Source organism: Lissotriton vulgaris, chromosome 7, assembly GCF_964263255.1.
Source record: "Lissotriton vulgaris chromosome 7, aLisVul1.2, whole genome shotgun sequence".
NCBI lineage: Eukaryota > Metazoa > Chordata > Amphibia > Caudata > Salamandridae > Lissotriton > Lissotriton vulgaris.
Window position 1 is genome coordinate 1,168,701,600 of NC_141695.1, and position 9,962 is coordinate 1,168,711,561.

Below are 9,962 nucleotides of genomic sequence, written 5' to 3' on the forward strand. Positions count from 1 at the left end.
CAGGAGTGAATGAAATGGCAGGCGGATATGGGCAGTTTGGAGGATGATGAGTGGCAGGAGGCACTCCAGCATCTGCGAGTGGAGGCCATAAAGGCACATTTTTGGTTAATTCAATTAAAAATCCTTCATAGAATATACTATACAAGGGTACTCCTACATAAGATTAGTAGGTCACTAAGTGATGTACCCCTGTGTGACTGTAATCAGAGAGGGTCCTTCCTGCATACCATATGGGAGTGCCCCGAGATCCATCTTTTTTGAGTGGGTTTAAAAGTTTGATTAAGGGAAGCAGTCACATTTCTAGCTCAGTTGACCATATTAGGGATGTGGGGACTTCAGATCACACCTCATATCAGAAGACCCTAGTGAACCTGGGGTGTCTCCTGGCAAAACCAGAGATTACACGGAAATGGGGGAGGTGCAGTGAGCCTACGATTACAGGACTGGGTCCGGGAGATGGCTATCGGCTGTAGACGGAAAAAATTGGTCTATGAAGGGCAGGGCTATCAGAGGAAATTAGAGATGATGGGGGAGGGCTGGACTGTTGGTGAATGAGCAGGAGTGACCGCGGGTTGGGGTGAAGGCTCTTTACTGGATGATGGTTGTGGGAGATCGCAACGGGGTTGGACGCTTGGTAATCGAGCAGATCGGCCTCCACATCGTGTATTGTAGGAAAGACTTTATCGTGATACTAGCAGCCCGTCCAGACGTTGTCCGGGTATGAATTGCTTCCGGCCAGTAGTATATTGTTTTGTAGGATTTCGTTTTGATAGCATTTCTTATCTGTGACAGGCCTGTGAAACGCTCCGATTCACAGTGCACTGCTGATGCAATTCAGAGTGCGCGTTCAGTAGTGTGTGAACTCGAGTTTCCCTACTTTATTTTTCTTTGCAATATTATATAGCGCGAACTCGACAACATGGCATGAGCACAATTTACATTACAGAAGAACACTTTCATTTGTGGTAGGCACGGGGAGACAAAGCGATTTGCCTGGAATCACAGGATGTTGAGCTGTTGCAGAGATTCAAACGTAGCTCCCCAGCTCTAAAGTTCGCAATTCTAGAACTTGTGACTGGAGGTGTGTCTAAAAGTGTATGTCGGTGCTGGCCATCAATGAGAGAGACCTGTGCATTTTTCAAATGGGTGGTGAAAAAATATGAGTATGTTGCTGGAGATGTGGCCCGCCATGCCACCAATGTACTTACCGGGGGAGGGTAAACACCCATTATTCCGCAACTTTCTTTCCGCATACCATCACTCTTCATACTTTCATTACGAAAGTACCATGACTTCGCAATGCCATTATAACGCAAGGCATTACATTTTATATGCTTTTACCACTCATACATTTACAATGAAATTCGTTGTAAATGCATGAATGGTAAAAACATGTTTTTTTTAAAATGTGTGGATAAGGTAAGGATGGGTATAGGGGTATATGTTTTGGGGTACTGAGGTATATGTTTTGGGGTGTTTGGGTATTTTAAGGGTTCAGATATAGTTTTGGGTTATGGGGTACAGGGGTATTTTTAGGATTCAGGGCTAGGTTTGGGTTTTGGGGTACAGGGGTATTTTAAGGGTTCAGGGGTAGGTTTGGATTTTGAGGTACAGGGGTATTTATAGGGTTCAGGGCTAGGTTTGGGTTTTGGGGTACAGGGGTATTTTTAGAGTTTAGGGATAGGTTTGGGTTTTGGGGTACAGGGTATATTTATAGGGTTAAGATGGGTTAGTGTTTAAGAGTGTTGGGGTATTTTAAGGAGTAAGGGTGGGTTATGATTATGGGGTGCAGGGGTATTTAAAGGGCGCAGGGTGGGATTAGCACACGATATGAGAGATGGCATGAAGGGCGGAACGTACCACACGCCCCCAGCGTTTGTCACGCCCCCAGCACATGCCCACAACGCAGACGCACCTACAAGGGACTACTTTGCTGGGACGGTTCTTTTACCTTTTAAATGTATATGGTGGACGTCTGCATAGCCTATGTCCTTCTGCTGCAACTGCCCTTTCCAACGCTGTAGTGGGTGATTGGTGCTGTGGTTCCTGAGATTACCCACCTCAAAGGTTTGGGCTCTCTCTTTATTATATTAGTATAGATTTGGAGTACTACATTTTTCCTGTCATGTTGAGGGAGTAGCTTTGAGGTCGGGGCAGGTGTCACTTCAATTGTTTTGTTCTGTGCTGTTGTTTGATCATATGTTTAAAAATCAATCAATATATTTGCCAAAAATAAAAAACATGTGGAAATTATGTATTGAATGAAGTCTCGCCATTACTCTGTCTATTGATGCCCAAGCTTTTCTTTTAGAACAATTATAATTTAGCACTGTAGTCCAACAGTTCGAGTTAAGTGGGCTGAAACTACAACTCCCAGAAGGCAAGGTTGTTAAGTAAAGGTCAAACATTGGAAATACGGTATAACCAGAGGTGGTGGAAATCTGATAACCCTAACAAAACATAACCATTCCGCGAATTCTTCAGTAGGCCGGGTCACAGGCCAGACACTATTAAGGAAACAGATCCATTGTTTGCTTACCCCTACACGGAAGCAAGGTGCTTTCTGACTTCCCGGATACTCTGCTTCAGAGACGAAGACAGGTGGATTGTCCAAAGGAAATGATGCCCGTGGCTCCCGCCAGCTGCAGGGATCGTTAAAAGCAAAGATGCCTGCGAATAAACGACGTGTAGGTGAGCCCCTCGCCTTATGCCCCAGTCTGAGGGTTGAAGGAGAGCCAATGAATGCCATTCTCAGACACAGGTCCGACCCACGCTGCCACCGGAACCAAGCACAGAAACCAGGCACAAACAGGGACAACACAACAGTCTCGCTTTTTTTGGCTTGTGGTTTCTTCGGCCCACGCAATGTTGTTTTTGGCAGGCGCAATGAAGCTATTTTTGTCGTTTTTGGATGGGAGCTGAGGTGAAAGGATGCGATTGGCCCTGAGCCCTTCTCTGCGCACACCAGGGGATTCGGGAGAAAAGCAACTTAAGGAGAGCGAAGCATTGTCTTGGAGTTGTTTTTGAGAGTTGGAATTGTGCTCCAGTGGCTGTGGCAGGCATGCCCGAAGTCTTTGTCGTTTGTTGAAGACAGCGAAAGTCCTCTGCAAACCACCTTGTGTCACAGTTTGCCTTTGAAACTATTTCCCTGTTTATTAAAACCTTCTTAAAACCTTCCTACAAGTGCAGGTAACAGGGCGTGGTATTATTGCTCTGCTCAGTGGTAATCATTGTGTTAGCCTTGGAAGCAGGGCCGGCCGGACTGGCCGTAGCAGGCACCAAGCATTTTCCTGGTAGGCCGGTAAGGTGGGGTCGGTTTTCCAGCAGTGGAGGCCGGTTTTGTTAATGGGGGCCCGGTTTTGCAGCAGTGCTGCAATATTGGCCCCCTTTAACAAAAGTGGCAGCAGTGCTAAAGCGGCAGAAGCACCCCGAGCCACCCCTACCCTCCATGCCCCCGGGGCCAATCCCGCAGAATTGCCGTGGGTCGTTTGTGTTCCCAGTCCGGCCATGCTTGGAAGGATGTCAGCTCGTATCGGCCCTGCCCTTGAGTCTACCCTACGACCTGCAGCAGGCATGCAGATCCCCGCAGCTCTCGCTCGCACGTTCAGATGATGTTCGTGGTGCAAACATCAATTAATCAACATTTGTAGATTGTGGCACTGTCACCCCTGGGGGTATCTGGGTGCTGGGTTGCGAGGTCAAGGGATGAAAAGAGCAGAAAGAGTAAAATACAGGGCAGAACAAGCAAGTGGAAAAGCCCAAACAGGGGGCAGAAAAACTGGCAGAAAGGCAAAACCGAACAGAAGAAGACAAAGCAGAGGGCAGGAAAATGAGCTGAAAAGCAAAACGGAGGGCAAAAAAAGGCAAAGCAGAGGTCGAAAAACGAGAGGAAAAGGCAAAACAAAGCAGAAGAGAGCAAAACAGAGGGTAGAAAAATGATCAGAAAAGGCAAAACAGGGCAGAAGAAACAAGCAGAAAAGGCAAAACAGAGCAAGAAACAAGCAGAGGAGGCAGAAGCAGAGGACAGCAGATAGACAGGCAGCAGAGGGTAGCGTACTGTAGGCAACTGGACAGGTGAATTGCCGCCGGGGGAGCTGGCACAAGGGCCTGCCTGGTTGGTAAAATTGGAAGTGTATATGTAACTGTTAAAATACTGCTGCTGCTTTCACCTTGACACAGATTAAATACAACTATGAAAGAAGAAGTTGCTCTTTTGCTCGCAGTAATTTGTGTTAATTCCAGTGCCTGGGTTCTCTTGTGGTGGTTTAGTGTTAAGCACAGAACAAGATATTATTCTTGGGTATTGTGCTGCTTGGACATACCTACACTTAGGAAAGAACTCCGTGAGATGATGCGTCTATTGTTGGGATATGGAAATTTGGCTCGTATTTTTCTCAGAGAAATATTACTCTTGGCATGTTTCCTAAATTCTTTCTAGAAATCTAAGGAGAGTAAAAGGGATTGTGCTTTTTACGTTGAAGCCACAAGTAGCTAATTTATTAGCCGACACTGCCACCTGCTGTTCAGATCGAGGCATTGCAGCTACACAGCAGTATTCTGGTTAAACAAGCCTTGGCAAGGCCAATAGGCGACCCCTATGTGACCTATTGAATTTGGCAATGATTTGTAGCCATACTGTACTGCAGTGTGGCTGTTGTACATCATAGGAGGGTTGGCTCAGTGGGCAGGGAAGCACATGGACAATGGAAGGCGGGTGTGGGGAGAAGTGCAGAGACAACACAGTGCGTGTGCTGGTATTAAGGAGCACACAGACATCAGAGGGTGGGCCGGGATGGGGAAGCAAATGGACAGCAGAAGGTGGGGGGAAAACATGTGCCAGAAAGAGGAGCACAAAGTACACAAAGGAGACAGCTGTAAAACACATGCACTTTCATAGTGTGCTTAACCAAAAAGTAAAAAGTAGTTAAAGAAAAGGGAGCTGTGGAAAGACGCAAGTAATGACCGGTTACTCACCGGTAATATTCATTACTCCGAGTCGTAGCCCTCCCCGTCCCAGTCCTAACTAATGAGCATAGCTCCTCCCACCAGAAACTCCCAAGCAACTAAAAACCCATCCCTTCCCTCCAGGCCACACCCACACCCTAAGGCATATAAGCATGTGACCCGCCCATCCACATCCTGTACCACCAAGCACAAGAAGCCGAACAGGGAGGGAGGGATGGGAACCAGGACTGGGACGGGGAGGGCTACGACTCGGAGTAATGAATATTACCGGTGAGTAACCGGTCATTACCTCCTCGTCAGCCCTCCCCGTCCCAGTCCTAACTAATGAGCAGATACCAAAGCAAGAATCGGCTTCACACAGCAGAAAAATAGACTCAAGCCGCACAAGCAGAAAGTCACACAACCCGAGCAGAACGCAAGCCAGCGTACCCAGACCCAGGAGACACAGTCCCACATATCACCCAATGACTACAGGACATAAATGCACGAGGAGAACACCCAGCAGCATCCACACCGAACACGGCCAGGGAGCCCCATCCCGGAAGCAAGCCCAAGGAGCAGCTACCCCAGAGGAGAGGAGCCTCGAACCGACCCAGGCGTCAACACACCACAAGCCCAACAGCAGGCCGCACAGCCAACACAGCCACTGATGGAGAGCAGCCACAGAAGGCCCCAGAACACGACCAGCCAGCCTAAGGGCAACAAAAAGGGAACACCACCCCATAAAAAAGGCACAGCAGAAGGAGGCACACCGCCAGAGTCCGCACAACCGCCAAACAGAGCAGCAGCACCCAAACCCCAGTAAGAGGTACAGGACAGAAAACCGGCAGAACCAGAAACTCCAACAAGGAGCAAAGGAACGAAAGAACGGCGCCAGGGGGAAACAACCCCACAACCACCCGGACATCAAGGGGCGCACCAGCCCAACGCCCGAACCCCGAAAGGCCAACCAACCGCCCACAGAGCTCGCAGGGAGGATACAGCCCGACTCAAGTCAAAGCCAACCACCCAGAAACCCAAGACAAGCCCCGGAATCCAACGCAGACACACCCTGTGTCGGACAGCAATCCAGGAAAGAAAACCCCATGACAGGCACAGGACAGGAGATGCGAAGGGCCCCCGAACCGAGAAAAAACTCAGCCAGAACACCCCAAAGCGAGGAGGACCCGACACACCACAGCCAAATTATTTTAAATAGAAAAGGCACCGAGGCGAGAATTATCAGGTCCGTGGAATTTTGAGCCCAAGACCCGCTGAGGCGGGGAATTGAACCCTGGTCCCGGGATAGACCTCTGCATCAGGGTCTGCCGCTCAAACCATTGAGCCACACTTCCCCTCCGCAAGTGGACCAGACACCCAGAGACAGAGGGGAAACAACAAGGGACCACCGGCAAACACCAGCAACGTCCCACCGCCAATCACAACAGAGGGAGCCAAGGCCACCCAGACCCAACCGGAGCCACCAGGACAAACGAGGCCCGACCCAGTCCAACCCGCAGCAGGACCCATGGAACCAGCGCAAACGGGGGAAAAGCACACAGCAGGCCTCCGTACAACAGAAGGACAGGGCAACCACCCCGCAGACAGGGCCTGACCAAACCAGAGAATAACCTCAACCCAAGGCAATCCCCGGAGAAGCAAAACAGGCCCAACCACGAGACTCCGAACCAGGACAGCAAGAGGCACAACTCGGACCGGGAGGGAAACACCCCACGCAGGAGAGCCGCCCCAGGAAGAAAAACCCCCCGGTAGACGAACAGCCCAAGGGGCCACAAGGAAGAAACGCCCCCCCCCTCCCGGCCGAACAGCCGAACCGTCAAGTGAAGCCATCTCAGCACAACAAAGGCGGACGACCAAACACACCACCAGCACACAGTCCGACCAGACCAATATGAACCCCAGGAGGAACCAAGGCAGAAAAAGGCCAGGCCAACCGAACCAACCATGGGACAGACAGAAAGCACAGGCAAACAGGATCCAACCCCAGACCAGAGCGAGCCAGCGCCACCAGAGGCACAAGAGCAGCAACAGCACCCAGCATACCCAGGCGACCACCCAACCAGGCACCAACCAGGCCAGAAACTGCAGAACCCCAGATCCTTCAAACAAGATCAGGAGCACCCAGGCAAGCAAGGCCGAAGGCACAAAACCCCCATGGGACACCAAGAAAGCAGAGGCAGGAAATGAACCCACCGTCCAGCGGGAGCCTGCGACAGCAGAGGCACAAAACACTCCACAGAGCACTAGAGCCCAGGTCAGAGAACCAACCCCTCTCAGGACCCAAACGGATAGCCCCGCAAGAGGCCCAGAGCAAGACACGCCAGGGGGAACAAGAGCCCACGGGCCCAAGGACAAACCACACAGCAGCAGGAACAGCCGCCGAATATGGAGCCGCCGGGGAGTAGAGGAAGACCGAGCCCCCAACCACCACCGTAGTCTGCGGGGCACCGTCAGGAAAACCCCACCAACCGAGGTGCCGAAACCACCCCACAAACAGCAGCACATGAGTGATGCAAAGAAGGAAGACATCAAGTAAAGAAACCCCAAACTGAATCAGGAGGCAGCAAACACCCCTTGAAAGGGCCTAAACCGGAAGGAAAGAAGAGGAAGAATCAACCTACCGAACAAGGCAGGGAACACCCGGAACCCCCAAGTAGGCAAAGAAGCCGCGGGAACCGGCAAAAGAAGAACGCGTCCCGGAGAACCAGAAGGATCGACGAGGGAGACACAAGCGTGCAGTTGCCACAACCAGCACCGGACAGCAGACCCCAGAAGGGCCCCGGAACAGAAACAGGAGCGAGTACACCCCCCGACCCTGCCGAAACACTTGCACCCACAACACCGCTCCCTCAGAAACGAGACCCGAGCCCTGAGCAAAGAGCCCGCCACAGCGCCTGAGAAATGGGAAAAAGGGGCAGCACAGAACACAGCCAGCAGCCCAGCCCAACAAGGAGGGACAAGAAGAAGAGGAAGCACTCCGTACACCCTGGGACAAGAGGAAGGAAGGGACACCCCGGCCCCATCCCATACCACCAAAGGGCAGGGCCACCAAATCAGAACGAAACGCCGCCCAAAAGCAGGCGCACAATCCCACGGATCCCAAAATAGTAAAGAGTCCGCGAAGGGAAGCACCAAAATGGGAGTCCCCCAAGCAGAACCGTCCACCAAGGCAAAACCCAGCGAGCAGACACAGAGGACCCAGCCACCGTCTCCACCGCACCAAGGGTCGCAAAGGAAAAAGCCTGCCCAGAATTCCAACTGCAGTCCCAACCCGGAAAAAGAGGCAGAGGGACCCACAATCAGCAAACCAGCACAGAAAAAACGGACAGTCACACGAAGCGGCCGAACCCAAAAGCCAGGGCAAGACGCAGCCCGGACCGCAAAACCAGAGGTAGCAAAAGCCAGCTTCAAGGTCCCCCATCCCGCATGACCACAGGAGAAGAAGGAACCGCAACCACGGACACCACCAGGCACCGAGCTGCCACACCAGCCACCGGGATCCCCTCGCCACACAGCCAGGATACCCCAGCGAACCATTGTAAAGGAAACCCCAATCGCTACACAGCCAGGACACCACCAGAAACCGGGGAAAAGCAAGTCCGCCAAACATCCCCCACACCCCCTCCTGCACAGCATACACAGAGATCGAGGAAAGGGGAGGCCCAGAAGCCCCAACAATAGGCGAAAGGTGAAAAAGTCTACAGACTGTCCACCCACCCAGGGCCTATGGAACCAAAAAGCGACCCGAACACGGAGCAGAAAACCACTAAGGCACGCCCCCCCGGACCCAACCAATCCAAGACAGGATCCACGTGGCAGAAGCAACCTGACCATGCCCAAAGGAAGGAGCAGCGGAAGACCCAGCGACCACCACCTCCCCGTGACAGCAGAGCCCATACATGCCAAAACCACATCTCTAACAGGGGCACAGAACAGAGAAAGGAGCGCCCAGACCAAGCAAAGCAAGATCCACAAGGGCCAAACAGGGAATGCCACACCCCCCCCCCCCAGGCCAGCAGGCCAGTCCAAACAAGACAGAAAGAGGGAGACCCGGACTCCCCCAAGCCCCATGGTCCCGCCAAAGCAGTAACTCAAATGTACCCGAAACAACAGGCATCCAAGGGGAATAAAAAGCGGCCGCCAAGCAGACCGACCCACACGTACCTGAAAGGAGGCCAGACCGCCACGCCACTGGCGAGCAGAGAAGCCAGCCGTGCACAACACACCTCCCCTCCCACCCTAGGTGAACTCGCCAGGGCAGGGAACCAACCCGGAAGAGGAGAGGCCCCAGCAGGAAGACAAGTCGCGCCACCACCACAGGTCACCGCCTTAAACAAAAGCCATGCCCCCAAAAAAGGGGCATAGAGCGACCCACGGCAGGAGAAAGAGGCCAGGGGAGGAACCAAGGACACGCAGCCCCAGCACACAGAGTCCCGACCCCCAAAAGTACCAGCCCCACGCATGTGTCACGAGGCGCAGCCCAATACATCCAGAACACCAGGGCGCCCCCAAACTGAAGGACAAATGGAACGCAATTAAATGCAGATGTACACATGCATAGCGCACTACTCACCCGCAAGGTTAGGAACAGGCACCGAGGCAAGAATTATCGGGTCCGTGGAAGTTTGAGCCCAAGACCCGCCGAGGCGGGCCCTAGAAAGAACAGGCAGCCCAAAACAGGACCGAAAGAGAGCAGCTTCCACATGAAAAGCAACCTGCCTCCCAACAGACACGGGAACACGAACTCCCGGACATTCCAAAGGAAGCATACAGGCACAGCATCGAAAACACGGCCCACTGTGTGAACCAAAGCAATGCCCCCTAAAAAGGGGCAGGGAGCGACCCGCGGCCAGAGATCATGAAGCCCCGGTAGACAGAGCCCCGTCCATTTAAATGCTCAAAGCGTTTCCCCGCAGGGATATTGCAGAGCCTGTTCTCACGGCCGCTTTATACAATGCTCTGTGCGCATCCAGTACGATATATGCATCGCGCACTGC